Source organism: Tamandua tetradactyla, chromosome X (assembly GCF_023851605.1).
Source record: "Tamandua tetradactyla isolate mTamTet1 chromosome X, mTamTet1.pri, whole genome shotgun sequence".
In the NCBI taxonomy this organism is placed as follows: Eukaryota; Metazoa; Chordata; class Mammalia; order Pilosa; family Myrmecophagidae; genus Tamandua; species Tamandua tetradactyla.
In genome coordinates, this window is record NC_135353.1 from 141,541,683 (window position 1) to 141,558,077 (window position 16,395).

The following is a 16,395-nucleotide window of genomic DNA, read 5'->3' on the forward strand; positions in this document are numbered from 1 at the left end:
GCTATCAAAGGATACAATGAACAAATGTACACCAACAAATTAGAGAACTTAGATGAAATCATAAATTTCTAAAAACAGACAAACTACCTATACTGACTTAAGGAGAAAAAAAAGATCTCAACAAACCAATAACTAATAAAGAGATTGAATCTATAATAAAAAAAACCTCACACTGAGGACCTGTTTTGTTGCTCAAATGTAGCCTCACTCTCTCTAAGCCCAACTCTGCAAATGAAACCGTTACCCTCCCTCCTACAAAGGAAAGTCTCCCTGGCAGTATGGGAGATGACTCCCAGGGATGAGCCTGGTTCTGGCACCATGGCATCTACAATGCCATCTGACCAAAAGGGGGAAAAGAAGTGTAACAAATAAGGTATCAGTGGCTGAGAGAGTTCAAATAGTCGAGAGGCTACTCTGGAGGACACTCTTACACAAGCTTCAGTTAGACATTGCTACCTATCATAACTTGCCAAACCCCAACCAAAACCACTCCTGCCAATCCTAAAGAATACTTAGGATGTCATATAAGATTCTACAAAGGTTCCATGCACTAGGATAACTTTCCAGAAACCTACAACCTCCAGATGAGTCTGCAGACTACATAAGTCCTGAAATGCAGAGAGGTCAGCCTCTCCAGACATCAACTAGTTCCATCCTGGCAGCCCCTTCCAGCGTGAAAAAAGTTGAAGAGTGGGCGAAAGATCAAAGGTAATGGTGGAGTTATGCAGAGAAGGTAGGGTTCAACAAATAAGTATGATTGCTGAATCATATTGATATTTGTTTTAGTCTCCAGCATCTTAGAGCAGCTAGAAGTAAAAACCTAAAATTGTGGAATTATAACCATACCAAACTCTGAAATCTGTTCTACAATTAATTGTTGCAGTGTGCTTTGAAATATATTACCTTTTTTGTATATATCTTATTTCTCACAAAAAAAGAAAAAAAAGAAAAGAAACTCTGGAAGATGCCTCTTTATATTTGTTAAATATTTTGATATGTTATTCAAAAACTTAAATTAAAGAATCCACAGAGTTAAAAATAAATAAATAAGTAATCTCCCACTGAAGAAAAACCCAGGACCAGATATCTTCAGAGGGAAATTTTATACAACATTCAAGAAGAATTAATGTTGGTCCTGCTCAAACTCTGCCAAGGAGTTGAACAGGAGGCAACACTACCCAACTCATTCTACAACACCAACATCACCTTTTATACCAAAGCCAAATAATGATACCATAAGACCCGAAAATTACAGACCAGTATCTCTCATATAGATGCAAAAATCTCAAAAAAAAAAAATATATATAGTAGCAAACCAAATCCAACAACACATTAAATGAATTATACATCACAATCAAGTAGAATTTATCCCAGGTGCGCAAGGACGATTCACGATACAACAATCAATACATCACATTAACAAAATGAAGGGAAAGAATGCATGTGTGTGATGGTCACACAACATTGTGAACATAACTAACAGCACTGAATTATATATGCGAATTATGTTTAAAAGGGGGAAATTTTAGGTTGTCTTTGTTACTAGAATAAGAATTTTTTTAAAAAGTTACAAACCATCAAAATTTTAAATGCCTTCTTCCCGTGGGTATTCTAGTTGCTCACAGCAAACATGAAATATGTGAATCCCCGTCAATTTATGGATAGATATACATATACGGAAGATAAATATTTAAATTTATGGGAAAATTAACATTACTGCGGAATTCTGATTTCAGTCTGTTCTGGGTAGATAACAAAAGATGCTCACTGCCCATAAATGATGCCTACAGAAAACACGTGAAATTAAAGAAAGATGTAAGATCTATACCTAGTATCAGAGAAACCGAGTCCCTTCCTTTTTCAAGCACATACAGAAGGCCTACTAAGTGCCTGCTACCCTGTCTTTAAGTTCTTTCTGATACAGTCTTTACTATCCCTTGAGCTATTAATGAATCTGCTCCAGTTTCATGTAATTACTGCCTAATCCTAAAGTGCTGGTACAGTTCAATGAGATAATAAAAATGAAAGCAGTTCCTAGGCTACCATAAGATGGCATTATTATATAACAACAAGTTTCTGGTCTGATTTCAAGAAGGTATTCCTCACTGGGATTCCATTTAGTCGGATATTCTGGGGTAGTTCACCCATCCATAGATGTACGTAAACCCAAGACTAGTGATTCCTGTGATATTGAATTCATAGGACAGAAAACAATTTTCATAAAAAAATGGGACAAACAGCTTAAGGTCTTTGAAAAATTCAAATTACATTACCAACGATGTTTCATAAAATAAACAATATTTTAACAAATGAAAAAAATAGGATGAGAATCCCACAAACACAAGATTGGACAAAATATGATAGACCCAAAGAATACATGTGATAGGAAACTACTTTTATAGAACTCATAACCCAGCACGTTGTAGGCTAGAGGTTACATGGCAGTCACTTTTGTGGGGAGTTGTGATTGGCAGGGACAGGAACAGGTTTCTGGGGTTTTAGATGAAGTTTTGTTTCTTGATCTGGATGCTGGTTGCATCTATATGCTGTGTGTAACTTTAAGAAGGTTCATGGAACTGTGCATTTGTGATGTGCATACTTCCCTGTTTACACACAGTACTTGAATGGAATTTACCTGTCAATTTTTTTAAAAAATCAGTAAGCGTGTTTTTTTAAAGTGTATAAGAGACCTAATCTCAGAATTTAAAAAGGAAGGTGCAGCTTCAGGAAAAGCATACTGAATTGATCTAATTTTGACATTTCACCATAGACTTCTGAACATTTTATCATTGACCAGTACCGTCTCTCAGATGAGTCTGTAGGCACCACTACTGCGGTGGAAGTCTTTTGTGAAGTTTCCACCATCGTTCTGGAACCATGCTGCCTCAAATCAACAGGATTCTGGAGGTGGAATAGCAGGAAGTTGTCTCCCCAAGGATTTCTCCACTGTTTAGGCCCCTTGGTGCTGAGTCCACAGCATTACAGCACTCACAGACTCTAGCTGCCATTTGTACTGCATGAAGGAAAATGAGACAATAAAAGAAATGAAAAGAGAAAAAGCAGGCGTAGAACCCAAAGAAATCTGAGTTGAAGAGAAAATGCCTTAATCATCTCTGTATTCAGACTCTAGGGAACAAGCCTGTAATTCGGCAAGCCCACTCCTAAGGCAGACGTCTCCTGAGCATTTGATAACTTAGTGGTAATTTTTCCTACTGAGACATTAAATAAATATTTTCCCCTCATTTTCAGTGTGAGGAGAACAACTCAACACTACCCACAGAGGGAAAGAATAATATCCCGATCCTCATGTCATCACCAAACAATTTTATCCTCAAAAGTAGAAGCTAGAGGGACAGATGCATAATCTGGGAGCCATTCCAGAATTGTTTGCTCCTAAATGAGACATTCAGCTATAGCAGCATTAAGCAGCCTCTTCTATTTGTCACAATGCCATATGTAGTTGGAAAGATACATGATAAGCACATGCAGGGTGCTGACAACTCAGGAAAGATTAACAGTGCAGTCTTAGAATTCGTCAATAAGTTTGAAGATTTTCATGTAGGACTAGACCTCCATTCCGCCACCCCCCCCCCACCACCACCAAGGTATACATATATGTGCCAAAACATGATTCTACTATTGGTTTCTGAGCTTGGTAGAATTAAAATGTTAAGGCATTAGAAGATGAAACTAAAAACACAAAGAATCCTGAGCACAGGAAAGTTGTTTATATCCCAGTGTATACCAGACTGGAAAAAAGGATTCCCATGCATTCATTCAGTTAAGGGAATGATGTAGAAGAAGAGGTGTTTAGATTGAAAAAGAAGTGAACTTTTCTCTACGGCCTGTACATTGTACACTGTTGAGACCATGGTACATGCAGAAGGTTTCTGATTTGGAACTCACCATCAAGACCATTTTGAAAATCTTTATTGCATCAGTGATTTGGTAGACTTCATTTTTTAAGAGTAATGCTTCGTTTAGCTATTGATGTAAAGGAAATAATAGAGGCTTTATCTCTACCGATGTGGCAGGAAACAGTCTCATACCAGAGACACGGGCATACTCACCAGTTCACCTGAACGCTGGAAATATCTGAAAGTTTATCCTTAATCTTCACGTTTTCCTCGAGTGTAACATCTTGTTCACTGTCCACTCCCCTATATCCATCTACATCGATGTGTCTGATTTATTGCATCGGTTCCTAAATATCAGAAACCACGTCAATTTTGCTTGCTTGTACAGTGCCCAGATGATAAATATTATCTGATGATGGTGGTGATGAAAACTGTAATTTGACAGCAGCATCATGCCACATATGCCCAAAATAAACCATCCTAAACTTTAAGAAAGGATGGTTTCTTTCATTTTAGAGACTTGCAAGTCTCTTACTAACTATAATCTCCCTTCACTAAGGAAGATTTTCTATAATCTTCCTTCACTAAGCTTGGCCTGGATGCTACTTTCCCTGAGTGATGTAGGTTTTCCTCTTGGGTATTTCAGTTTAGGGCTTCCCTCCTCCCGCATGTGACCTCCTCTTTGATGCTGTTCTTTTCAAGTGTTTTGCTTTCTGCTCAGGCTCAGCACAATCTAACCTAATCCCTAGCTGTTGTGAATATCTTTCACTGGCCAGCCATTGCACTTTACACACCACTGAGAGAGCAGATTGTGAGCCAAACAGAGGAGCCTTTGTTTCTACCCCGCAGCCCAGAATGAAATGTAAGATTTGACTGTTGGTGCCAATTACGCGGAGTTTTTTACCACCAGAGGCAAAGCTTTAAACTGCAAAAGAGTAATCGCATATTGTTACTGTTAGAAGGTATTTAATTTAGCATACTTACTCCCAGACAGTCTCATTAAAACAAACCCAAACATCAACAAGCAATATCTTTATCCCATAATTGTGTTTTTTTGCAAGCTTTATTCAAAACATGAACCTTTCAGTACAGTATACCATTTGACTTAGATGCCTAAAGTAGCACTTGATTTATATTTCCTTGTTGCTTATAATTTCTTTGGAATTCTTAGTTCGAAGTAGTAGTGATGGAATTGAATGGAGGTAATCTGCTGTTTTTATTTAATGAAAGGATTTTTTTTGTAATGCATTAAATAGAAGTTTGGTTCTGCACATCGGTTTATCTTCTGTCTATTCTTGTTGCTTGTTCAAAGCACTCGGTGGTTGCAGGGTGATTTTCTTTTTATGATCACCATTTCATACAGGATCATTTGCCTTATATCGTCAACATTTTCAGATTCTTGTAAATCTCGACAGTTCACATAGAGGTTAGTTTAAAACTTGCTTCAGATAAGGAATTGACTAGATATAAAATTCACATAATCTCAGAGTCAACCATAGATCAATATCCTGAATCTTTTTTCTCAACGTAATTGGACATTTTTCCTTCCTCAGAGAGCTGTATACATATATTTCCATTCTTCAACGAAGCCGATTCTAGCTCTTCAGTGAGCAGAGGTTATAGTTTGCTTGTTTGTTATCTAAATAAACTTCTGTTTTCATTATTGTCAAAGGGAAAAAACTCTAAGATAGAAACTGATTTTATGTCTCTAGGTCCAGCCTTATTTTGGAGCTATGTTACTATTTGACTTTATCCATTGTGTGTTTGTTGGCTTTCTTGGGTTTGTCATGCTGCAAATTCAGTTTTGTTTTGTTTTTCCCTTTCTGTAGAGTAGATGAAATTTGTAGCAGCTGCTAGAAGGCAAATCTGTGCTCGATGTAATTCTCCAATAATTCTCTTTACTTTATCAGACAGAATTTGGTTTTGGCTGAGAATAGGAAAGGCTTAAGGTAGCAATGTCTTAAATAAGACAGAAGTGTTTCTCTCTTCTGGAAAAACCTGGGAATATGTGAGCAAGGCAGGAGTGATGGCTCTGCTCCTTCTTGCTTTCTTCCTAGCTGTTCCCACCTGGTGGGCCCTCGTGCCCCTGTTGTAAGATGGAGGAAGGTGGGAAAGGGTGCCAAGGGTGCGTACCAATGGTCTTTTCTGGAATTTTCCTGGGAGCTGCCACATTAAACTTCCGTTTATACTTATCGGCGAGAAATGAGTCACTGAGCTCCACCCTGCTGCAAGGGAGGCTGGGAAATGTGTTTCTTCCTGAATGCTATGCACTCCGCCAAAAGGCATGTGATTATGGAAGAAGAGCTTAATGGATATTGGAAGAAACTAATGGTCCTCAACACATATGCAGAAAAAATGGTATTTTGTTTTAAAACAAACCTAAGAAAAAAAAGTTAGTTTTGTCCAGGGTAACCTCCTTCCCCTACTGTCTTTCATAATTTTACACACTCTAATTTGGCTAATGTCTTACTCTGGCTTCCTGAATCCTGTCAATAAAAAAGTAGAAGTTTTTCATCATTGCCCTCTGTGCCCATCTGTTCTATGTCTCCACATCATCAGACATAATTCCTCATTTCTCTTTTTTTTTTTCCCCGACCTTGTCCTCTCTTTCCAACAAAGCCCCTGCTTAGCCAAGGAAGGAAATGGAAAACTTGTTCAGCATAGCCATCCTAGGTTATATGTTTTCTGCTTACGCACAGGGCTAATCCTCCTTATCTCTTTGGGTCATGGCTAAGTCTTAGCAGTCCCTGTTACTAACTCCCAGAGTAACCCCTATAAAACAAAGATCTAAACATAAAGCTAAAATTATGACAATATTTTGAAATCCCAGGACATTTTCTGTTCTGGAAATGTGAGAAGGGCTTTGCATAAGATAAAATAACTTTTTTTTTTTAACCACTCTTACATGCCAGGTAGGTACTCGGTGATTATATTTTATCTTGAAAAGAATCTTATTACACAGGAGAGGAAATTGAGGTTTAGAGAGAATGAATAATTGACCCAAGTTCACGCAGAAAGAATTATGCCAGGGTCTGTATTTGATCCCAAGTTAGGAACTCTTGTTTTCTGCACACACTCTGCTCCATCGTATCTCACCTGAGACTTCTCATCTCATCTATTCTTCCAGATCTTATTCTTCAGTTGTAGCAACAGGCATAAATAGACAAAGACTTAAAACAAACAAACAAACAAACAAACAAAACCCAGTCTTATTATCTGAAACCACAATGTTTTAAAGAGATGTTTAACATTTAGGAGGTGGTGTCTTCATATTAAGTATCTGTTGAAGAAATGGACCATGCTTACCTAAGAGCTGAACAAAGCCATACCTTGTTCTTTGGTGGTCAAAACCTTACTTGTTGTTGAGGATTCAGCACACATATCACTACTTGGCATCCTGGCCTGGTCTCAGCCAACTGGTCTCCAGTCTCTGTGCTTCTAGAACTCTTTGTTCATGTGCGTCTCTTATAGGAACTTCTCACACTCTTACATGTGTTACATGGTTGTGTGTCACTCTATAGCACTCTGTAGAGTTTCTGTCCTTACAGGGCAATAACTGTGCCATGTGCCTTCTGCCACTCCAAACCCAAATACAGTATTATTCCCACAGAAATAGGACAATACATTTTCATATTTTATATTTAACGATAATATAAAATTACTGATAAACTGTTGATTAAAAAATTGTAATCTTTTAGAATTAATAAGGTTCTTGAAAAACTCATTGTTTATCAAGAGGTTAATTCCCAGTATAGTTTATTCAACACCATATTAATGCAGGGTAAATTTCCCTATATTCACTTACATTTTCTGTAAAAAGTTCAAATGATGACTCTTAGGCATACATTTAACAATATCTGAAATAATCTGCATCTCCAATATGCTCTTTTAATTATGGTGTCTGAGAAACATAAACAATCTCTCAAAGAGAAAAGTATGCCCATTAACTACTCAGATCAATATAACTTTCTGGTAGAAGGTTGCTTGTTGGTTCATTTGTTTTATTTTTTTCTTTTCTTCAATTTTTTATTGGTTCGTTTGTTTTAGTTTGTATTCTGGGATTCTTTTCTTTGCCTTTATAAAATCTTTGCACTTAAAAAAATCTGTTCTGGGTGGTGCAGCAGTGGTTCAGTGGCAGAATTCTCACCTGCCATGCCAGAGACCCAGGTTCAATTCCTGGTGCCTGCCCAGGCAGAAAAAAAAAAAAAAAATCTGTTCCCTCTGAAAATTGTAAAATCTTGCCTGTAAAACAATTTTTTTCACAAGACTTATTCTCTTATTAGTTTTAGTTTATCCATGGACAGTCTTAAATTTCTCTTGAAAACATCAATTTTCAAAGGAAAACCATCTATTAGAAGTCAGAGATATGGTTTTTGAGAGATTTCTGCCTGAAATTCCAAAATGTAAAATACTTTATGTGGTTTCCTAGAATGGTAAGTTACTTACAGAAATAAATGATTATTTACATGAATATTTTCTGAACATTTGAATAATTTGGATATTTGAATAAAATTAAACTATGGTACTTTTTCACAAAAAGTGAATTTTGAATGTTTAATTTCTCTTGAAGCGCTTTATCTTTTTCTTAACTTTCATTTATGCCTTTCTGAAAATTTCAAGGATGTAACCTATCACTTGAAACCCGGAATGGGTATTAGATGTCCTTTGTTTTGAAGAATTCTGGGGTAAACCAAGATATAATTCTGTAGTCTTTATGGGCTGCTTGCATTTAGGAACCTTTCATAAATTAGTAGCACCAAGATGAGGACACAGATGCCAACTCTTATATTTGTCTCACCCTTTTCCCCCTATCTCCCAGGAATATAGGAGCAACCCTATATAGGTATCTGTCCTATGGACCCTTAGCAAAGTCTGAGAGTATTGGTCAGCTACTTCAACAATAATGCTGTGTAACAAACACACCTCCAAGTAGCAATATGTACTTATGCTCACAGGGCTACTCTGAGTTAACTTTGCCGCATGCTGTAGGGCTGTGGATTAACTGAGTAGGTCTGATCCAGCTGGTTCATTCTAGAGCCCAGGTTGGAGAGGCACTGGCTGCTTGGGGCATATTCTTCCATGACAGAGTTTAGAAGCTACCAGAAAGGAAGCAGAAATACATGATGCTTCTTGAGACCTCCGCTTGGAATGGCCCACAATCTCACCCATCCACGCCCAATAGCCAAACAAGTCACATGGCAAACCTAAAGTAAAGAGGCAGAAAAAGTACAGTCTGCCTGCAGTGAGGCCATGTCAAGGGTATGGATGTGTAATACTGCTACAGAAAAGAATGGGGAACAACAATTTAAAATACCACCATACCTTAGTAGAATATTACAGTTTCATATAAACCATTTTGGATATAATACATATGGCTCTCTGAGGAAGCCCAATTTACAGTTTGCTGAACTGACTTGCAAATGTAGTAGGAATCCATTTATCCACAAACTTTGTGTCTAATCCAATGTGTTGGGATACTTTTATTTAAAAACACACATGCACACACACACAACGACAAAAACCGATGTGATTTTATGAAGTATGATATTAAAGTATTCTCTGGGAAAAAATGAAGCATTGAAACGAACTTGAAGTCACAGTTTTATTTACTGACTTCAGCGTCTCCTAGTGCTTCAGCACACTTGGAGTTGGATTTCCAAATAGCATCATGACTTTCCATACCCAGCTGTCTGCTGCTTGAAACTACCATAAGCTGACTATCACTCTCACACTATACCCTTGAAGAAGGCCATCTGGTTTATGTCTCTTGGCAAAATTTGTTTAAAAACAAGCAGCTGCATGACAAAGTAAGAAGGAGTCTCTGTCTAGCCATGGTAAATAAGTAGGTTTCCAATCCACATAATAAAGCATATTGTAATCCAAGCCAACATCTCCAAAATGGGAAGGGCTTTTTTTTTTTTTTTACAACTAAACAAATCTACAGAATTCAATGTCAAAGAAAGGACTCCATCAGATTTTTATTTCAGCGGCTCAAGATTATGAGAAAAACAAAACAAAAATCTGTTTTGGGTTCTATGAAAGCACCTGGTAGTTACTTATTTGTAGAATCTAGTGCTTGGAGATTATTTTGGTAATTATTTGTATCAAGAAATTCAAGTTTCTTCAAGGTCTACCATTTGAGCCCTGCTATTAGTGTATATTTAATGATTTTCCTGGTACTCTCTCTCCTTCCAGTAGGTCTTTATGTATCCCATTATATTTACTCTCTAGCTCAAAAAAAGTGCATACTAAATTTGTTGAAAGCTTGAATGGATTGTCCAGTCCAGCTAAATGCTTTTCCTTAATTCAATCTACATGCTCAGACTGGTTATTACTAAGGACTGATTTTGGTCTTGAAAATAAAAACTCTTGAGTTAAGAGTCTTTTGGTTTGGGTTCCCCCAAAGCAAATCCTGAGACAAGGATTTGTTTTATTTAATTTATTTAGTTTATCTTAGAGGTGATACCAGGAAGCTGCGGTAGAGGAGTGGGGGTGTGAGACAGGGAAAACAAGGCAGCCTGTAAAGAGTAGAGTATATTATCAAGCCAGCCACCAGTGTGGTGGACTAACATTTAATTCCATGGAAAAAGTCTGGGAAAACATAAGCATGTCTCTCAGAGGTGCCCAAGGAGAAAGGGAGCTGTGAAGTTTATACGCAAATTCCCATTCATCGTATTTGTCTAGTTTTTAATTTTTTTTAATTAAATAAGCTTTGGGTTTACTGAACAATCATGCATAAAATACAGGATTCCCATATACCACCCCACCACCAACACTTTGCATTGGTGTGGAATATTTGTTACAATTGATGATAGCACTATTTTATAACTGTGCTTTTTATTTTTTTAACAGCACAAATAACTTAACTATAGTCTGCATTCTACATTAGGTATATTTTTCACATCATTAAAACCTTGTAGTAGTGTTGTGCATTTGTTATAATTCATGAAAGAATATTCTTGTATTTGTACTATTAACTATAACCCATTGTCTACAATAACACACTGTGCTGTTCAGTCCTATGTTTCATCTTTTAATTTTTATTCTAGTAACATACACGCCTAGAATTTCCACTTTAACCACATTTGCCTGTATAATTCAGTACTGTTAATGACTCTCACAATAATGTGCTGCCATCACCATCATCTATTTCCAAAACTCCACCATCAACCTAAGTAGAAATTAGGCACAAATTAAGCATCAATTCCCTATTGTCTACCCCCAATCTCTCCCCTGGTACCCTACATTCTAGCTCTATGAGTTTGCTTATTATAATAGTTCCTATCAGTGAGCTCATACAATTTTTGTCCTTCTGCATCTGGCTTATTTCACCTAACCTAATGCCCACAAGGTGTTGTCGCATGCATCAGGACTTTATTCCTTTATGGGGCTGAATAATATTTCCCCCCGCTGATCATTTTCTGAAAGCTTCTCGGGTCAGGATATAAAATTCCTCTTTGTGGGTACTTCCAGCCTGCCCTGCATTTGGGCATAGCATCTTCCTGTGCTCCAAAAAGAGCCCTTGGATTAAGACCTGAAGTTACCAGCTATTGGACATGAGCCAGGGCATGCTGGAGTGTCAGAGCCCAAGAGAATGGGGGAGGCTCCAACAGCATCTGCTGTGGTGGTGGGGAAGGCATTATTCCACTAAATTAGAACTGCTGCCATTTCCCATCCAGCTGTTTTACTCTTCTGCTTATTCGCACTGCTGCTTTGATCCCCACACCTCTCTGAATCCCAAGGTTTTGCATTCCGCTGCTTGTATGGTTTTGTCTCTCTGATTCTTCTTCATTGGCTGTTTGCTTAATCGCTTTCTGATGTTTACCTTTGTCATTTGTATGTACTAAACTTTGGTTAGCTCATTGAACTATTGAATGTACCTTACAATTTTATAAAGGACCTACCTACCTTTTTTTTTTAAGTGGGGGGTTCACATCAGTTAATGACACAATTAGAACTACCAATTAAAAATGATGCATACTAAACAGTTCTGCTTAAACCAATTTCTTGAATGATGTAAAATACTTGAAATTGTATTTTCTCTCACCAGTAATGAGATGATTTGCGATCATTTCTCAAAGGATAAATTTAAGACAATTTTATTTTGTGCCAAGTTTATTCCAAGGCCTCTGTAAATGATCCATGGTATTTTAGCTTCAGAGGTAAAGATTGTGGTTACTTTTCTTTGATCACAGTATCCCTAAGGCTACTTTTCCTTTGTTGGATCACAAACAATGTTGGCTAGAGTTCTAGAAGATTCAAAGCACAATTCTGGAGATTTCCCCAGAGAAACCAGAAGTAAAAGATAGCTCTCACTAGAGATGAATTAAGACAAGGTTTACTCAGTTAATTTTGCCCCATGATCAGAGTGCTTTGCCACATGCATATAATTTGTATTTGGAGTGGTAACATAAAAGATAATAAGAGTGATTAGAGATCTAGAAGACTAGACCAGATGAAAGAATGAAAAAACGTGCCTTTGAAATGTAAAAAAAAAAAAAAGAAAAAGAAAAGAAAGAAGACAAAAAAAGTTTAAGGGAGACAAGAGAAAGGCGTGAAGTATTTTTAGTGTGAAGAACACAGGCAAATACGGCCAGTGATATTATGTGAAAATCCTTCCTTTGCTGAGAAGACGAAGGATCGCAAATTGTGAAACCTTTTGTTTTGTTTTCTTTCTTAATAGGGAAACACCTGTGGGAAATTTAGGGAATTAGGAAAGCTAGAACTTTTACAACTGTACTATTTCAAATGTTACTAAAGAAATTATAGTTTGGGTTTAAAAGCACCAGAATTATTTCCAGTTCCAATTTTGCAGGATTCTGTGCATAGCCAGAAAATAGATCATAGCATAGCTACAGAGATGCATTTAGGTTTTTACACCTATCCTCTGTATAGACTGCCTCCTGGTCCTTTTGGTTTTGGAGACTTGTATCAGTCATGAAAGGACAAAGTGTGGTTAGTCACATATACAACCATTTATTGGCTGGATAGGGCCATGTGTCTTCTTGAGGGTATAATCACAAACAAAGAAAAACCACTGAGAAATATACCTTGTTTGAAAACTGCCCTCAACAGCCCTGTTAATAGCCATAAATCAGATTCCTACTATGTGCAACACGTTAATGTTTCTGCTTTAACTTCTAAGTCATTTTAGTCATAGAATATGTCTTTAATCAATGACATTTGCCAACAGTTTTCTAGTGCATAACCTTGTGACTATTAGAGAATATAAGAAACATGAACTGTTTTCCGTGAAATAGCTCTCTGAATGATTTTCAAGCTAACATTTCTGCTCATGATGTTTAAATCTTTAGATCAAAGAGTGCAAATGGATAGAACTTAAAATACTTAGCTCGCAAATGTTCTATTATTAATAAGATAATGGAGTTTGGAGGCAAAGGCAAAAGAAATAGGCAGTTTAGCTTTAGTAAGTAAACTCACCAAATAAAACTTGCTGTTTATACTGCCTTTTTAGCATACACGGGTGATTTTTCTACATTAAAGAAACCTTTAGCTATTTGGTTTTCATTCTTATTTCATGCTGCTGAAAGCAGTAGTCCTTGGAATGTATGGAAATAGTTTAAAAGTGAGCTTCCTTTACATTTCTTCCTCTGGAAAGCAAATATCTGAAACAATGTTTGAAATCAATACCTGAGGGTTAGAGGACGGGGAGAGAAAGAGGAAGTGAGAACTGTTGCAGGTAACAGGCTTTGTTTTCACGTGTGTATTATTAGATGGAAGAGGTCTCTTACCAGTCCTATTGGGAAATTTTTTTTCTTTTTTTTTTTTTTTTTGTTTCCCAGGACTAAGACATGCATTTCATGTCTCTAGGTAGTGAAAATCCAATGGAGGTTTTCTTGCAAAGTCCTGTCTCCTCATTCTGGGAAGGAATTCTCTGTTCAGTTTCATTTAGTGAAAAGTGACCAACCCTACCCCACCAAAGGTCAGCATCAAGTTAATTCCACAAATGTTAATAGTGTCATTTCAATAAATATACAAAGTAAGGGACAAGATTTTGCTAATTTCCTGGCAGTAATAGTAGTGAAACATAATTTTCATTAGCATATGTTCAGGTTATTTGACATAATGGATGGATCAAGTGAGATTGATAAGAAAATGCTGTGCCTTCATGTACTAAAATTTAATGATCCTTCATCTTCCAAGTCTAACTGTATTCCCAATAGCTGATATTCTGCATTAGAGTTTCTGTTATCACATGCCAAGTATTCAACATACCACTTTCTTGAGTTTTTCTTTAAGAATTGTGCACACAACTTGGATTTTGTACTAGAAATTTAGTAACAAGGTGAAGGAGAAAGGAACCAAAAAATGGCTGTGTCATTGTAAATAATGACTCATGAATTCTGGTATAAAATTTCACTATGTTATTTACATGGTTACTTTAGTTATATACTTGTTTCCTGTACTTTAACTTTTTTAAAACATCTTTGATTGTGAAGTATAACATATATACAGAAAGTAATAAATTTCAAAGTATATTATAAGAATTAGTTCTAGAACAGACTTCAGAGTTTGGTATGAGTTACTATTCCACAATTTTAGACTTTTTTCCTTCTAGCTGCTCCAAGACACTGGAGATTAAAAGAAGATTATAATTCCACAATTTTTGACTTTTTTCCTTCTAGCTGCTCCAAGACACTGGAGACTAAAAGGAACATCAATGTAATGATTTAGCAGTTATACTTATTTGTTAAATTATATTTTCTCTGTTATAACTCCTCTTTCTCCTTTGATCTTTCTCCCAATCTTTAGGGGTATTTGGACTATGCTCATTCTAATTTTTTCATTTTGCAAAGGAGTGTGGATAATATGGGATAAGGGGATGGAACTAGCTATTGTTCTTGGAGAGGCTGGCCCCTCTCTGTTTCAGGACTTCTCTGGCCTAGGAACCCATCTGGAGATTGTAGGTTTCTGGAAAATAATCTTAGTCTGCACTTTAATTTTTCAACTTATTAGATCATTGCCTTGCATTGAATTCCCCAAGAAATAGGTTCTGAGAGAGTGACTTGCATGCAGAAGATTTGTTGGGGAGGGTTCCGCCAGAGTACAGGGAGCAGGATCCGGCAGAGGAAGGAGGTGAATGGTGATGCAATTACAAGAGAGATCTCAGCTGTTTCCATGTGAATTGGGAAGTGGATCATTCAGAGTATTGCTGGCTGAGCAAGAGGGATGAACCTTTGTAGCCCCAAATCCATCATTCATCAAATGTGAGTCCCCTTTTACTCCCTTTTAGGCGGTGTAATCTTGGGCAAGGAAGAGCCAGCAGCTCTTCCTTCCAGAGGGAAGTTTCTGGGAAGGGTTTGGCTGTGTACTATTAACAGCTAACACTTGCAGAAACTGGGGGGATGATTGCTTCAGTCCTACTGGGTAAGCCTGAGTGACATGCCACAGTGTCCACTACAGTGGCCATTCACCGCTGTTGAGGCATATGTTGTTTTTGAGTGTATTCTTTCATACCTAGCAGTTCATAGCAGTAATAACCTAGCTACTCACTATTTAAGCAGTTTTCTTGAAGTATAACTGACATACAATAAAGTGCAAAGTTTTAAAGAATGCAATTTGTTAGGTTCTGAAAACTGTACACACCTGCAAAACTACGAGCACAATCAAGATAATGGACAAAGGCCATCACCCTCACAACTCTCCTCTTGGGTATCTGTCTCTCCTGTCCCTCCCCCACCCAGGCAACCATTGACTTGTGTCTGGCAACATAGATTAGTCTGCATTTTCTAGAATTTTATGCAAATGAAATCACATGGTATGTGTCTTTTATCTGGTCTGTCTTCTTTCACTCACAGGCTACTAACTTCTATTTTGTGGATAATATGATCACTGAATAAGTGAGCACACACATTAAAGAAAGTAATGAATGCATTCCAGTATGATTCTGATACTAATTTCATGCATCTGCGTAGCATATTTTAAAAATGTCGTTATGTTAGGATTAGACCTCGGGTTTCAAATGGCCCTGGGGTTCAGGCAGTTGCTTTAAATTTGTAAATAATTCTATTGAGAGGCTTACATTCCACTAATTACCTAAAAAAAAATACTTGATCTGATTTCTGGGTATAGAAAAAGAACACTGCTCTTCGAAAACTCCGAGTGTTCTAATTTTATTATTTATTATTGTAATTTATAACTGTTCAAAGCAATTAGTCCCAAAATTGAGCAATATTCTCCTAATAGTCCCCTCTACTGCCTGCACCACACAAGAGTCTCCCAGAAAAATCACAGTTTTGCTCTTTTGAACGTAATCATTTTCCTGGGTCAGCCATTCATTACAAAAAAAAAAAATAGTCTGTATAATTCCGCACGTAGACTTTGTAGGTTGGTGTTTTGAGGTGTTAGTGCTATTAAGAATAAAATAAAGAATTCATAAACTTGAAACTTTTCATAATTATGTTAAACTTACCAAGTGAATAGCACCGTCACGTTCATCCCCAAAATCTGTTCCTTTATTAGGCTTCCCAGTTCTAAGAACATAGCACCACTGTTTCCTTAAGAGTGTTAAGATAAA

The 16,395-nt window shown here is 37.0% G+C and overlaps 1 protein-coding gene and 1 long non-coding RNA gene across 10 annotated transcripts in view; one reads left to right on the top strand and one right to left on the bottom strand.

Annotated features, from left to right (window-relative positions):
* DMD (dystrophin) overlaps positions 1-16,395 on the top strand; it is a 2,428,671-nt gene that overhangs the window by 1,283,774 nt on the left and 1,128,502 nt on the right. The window lies entirely within an intron of this gene.
* LOC143670375 (uncharacterized) lies at positions 2,800-4,154 on the bottom strand. The gene is made up of 2 exons (XR_013169341.1): positions 4,071-4,154; positions 2,800-3,013 (listed from the first exon to the last, which is right to left on the bottom strand). It is a non-coding gene; the product is annotated as an uncharacterized LOC143670375 (long non-coding RNA).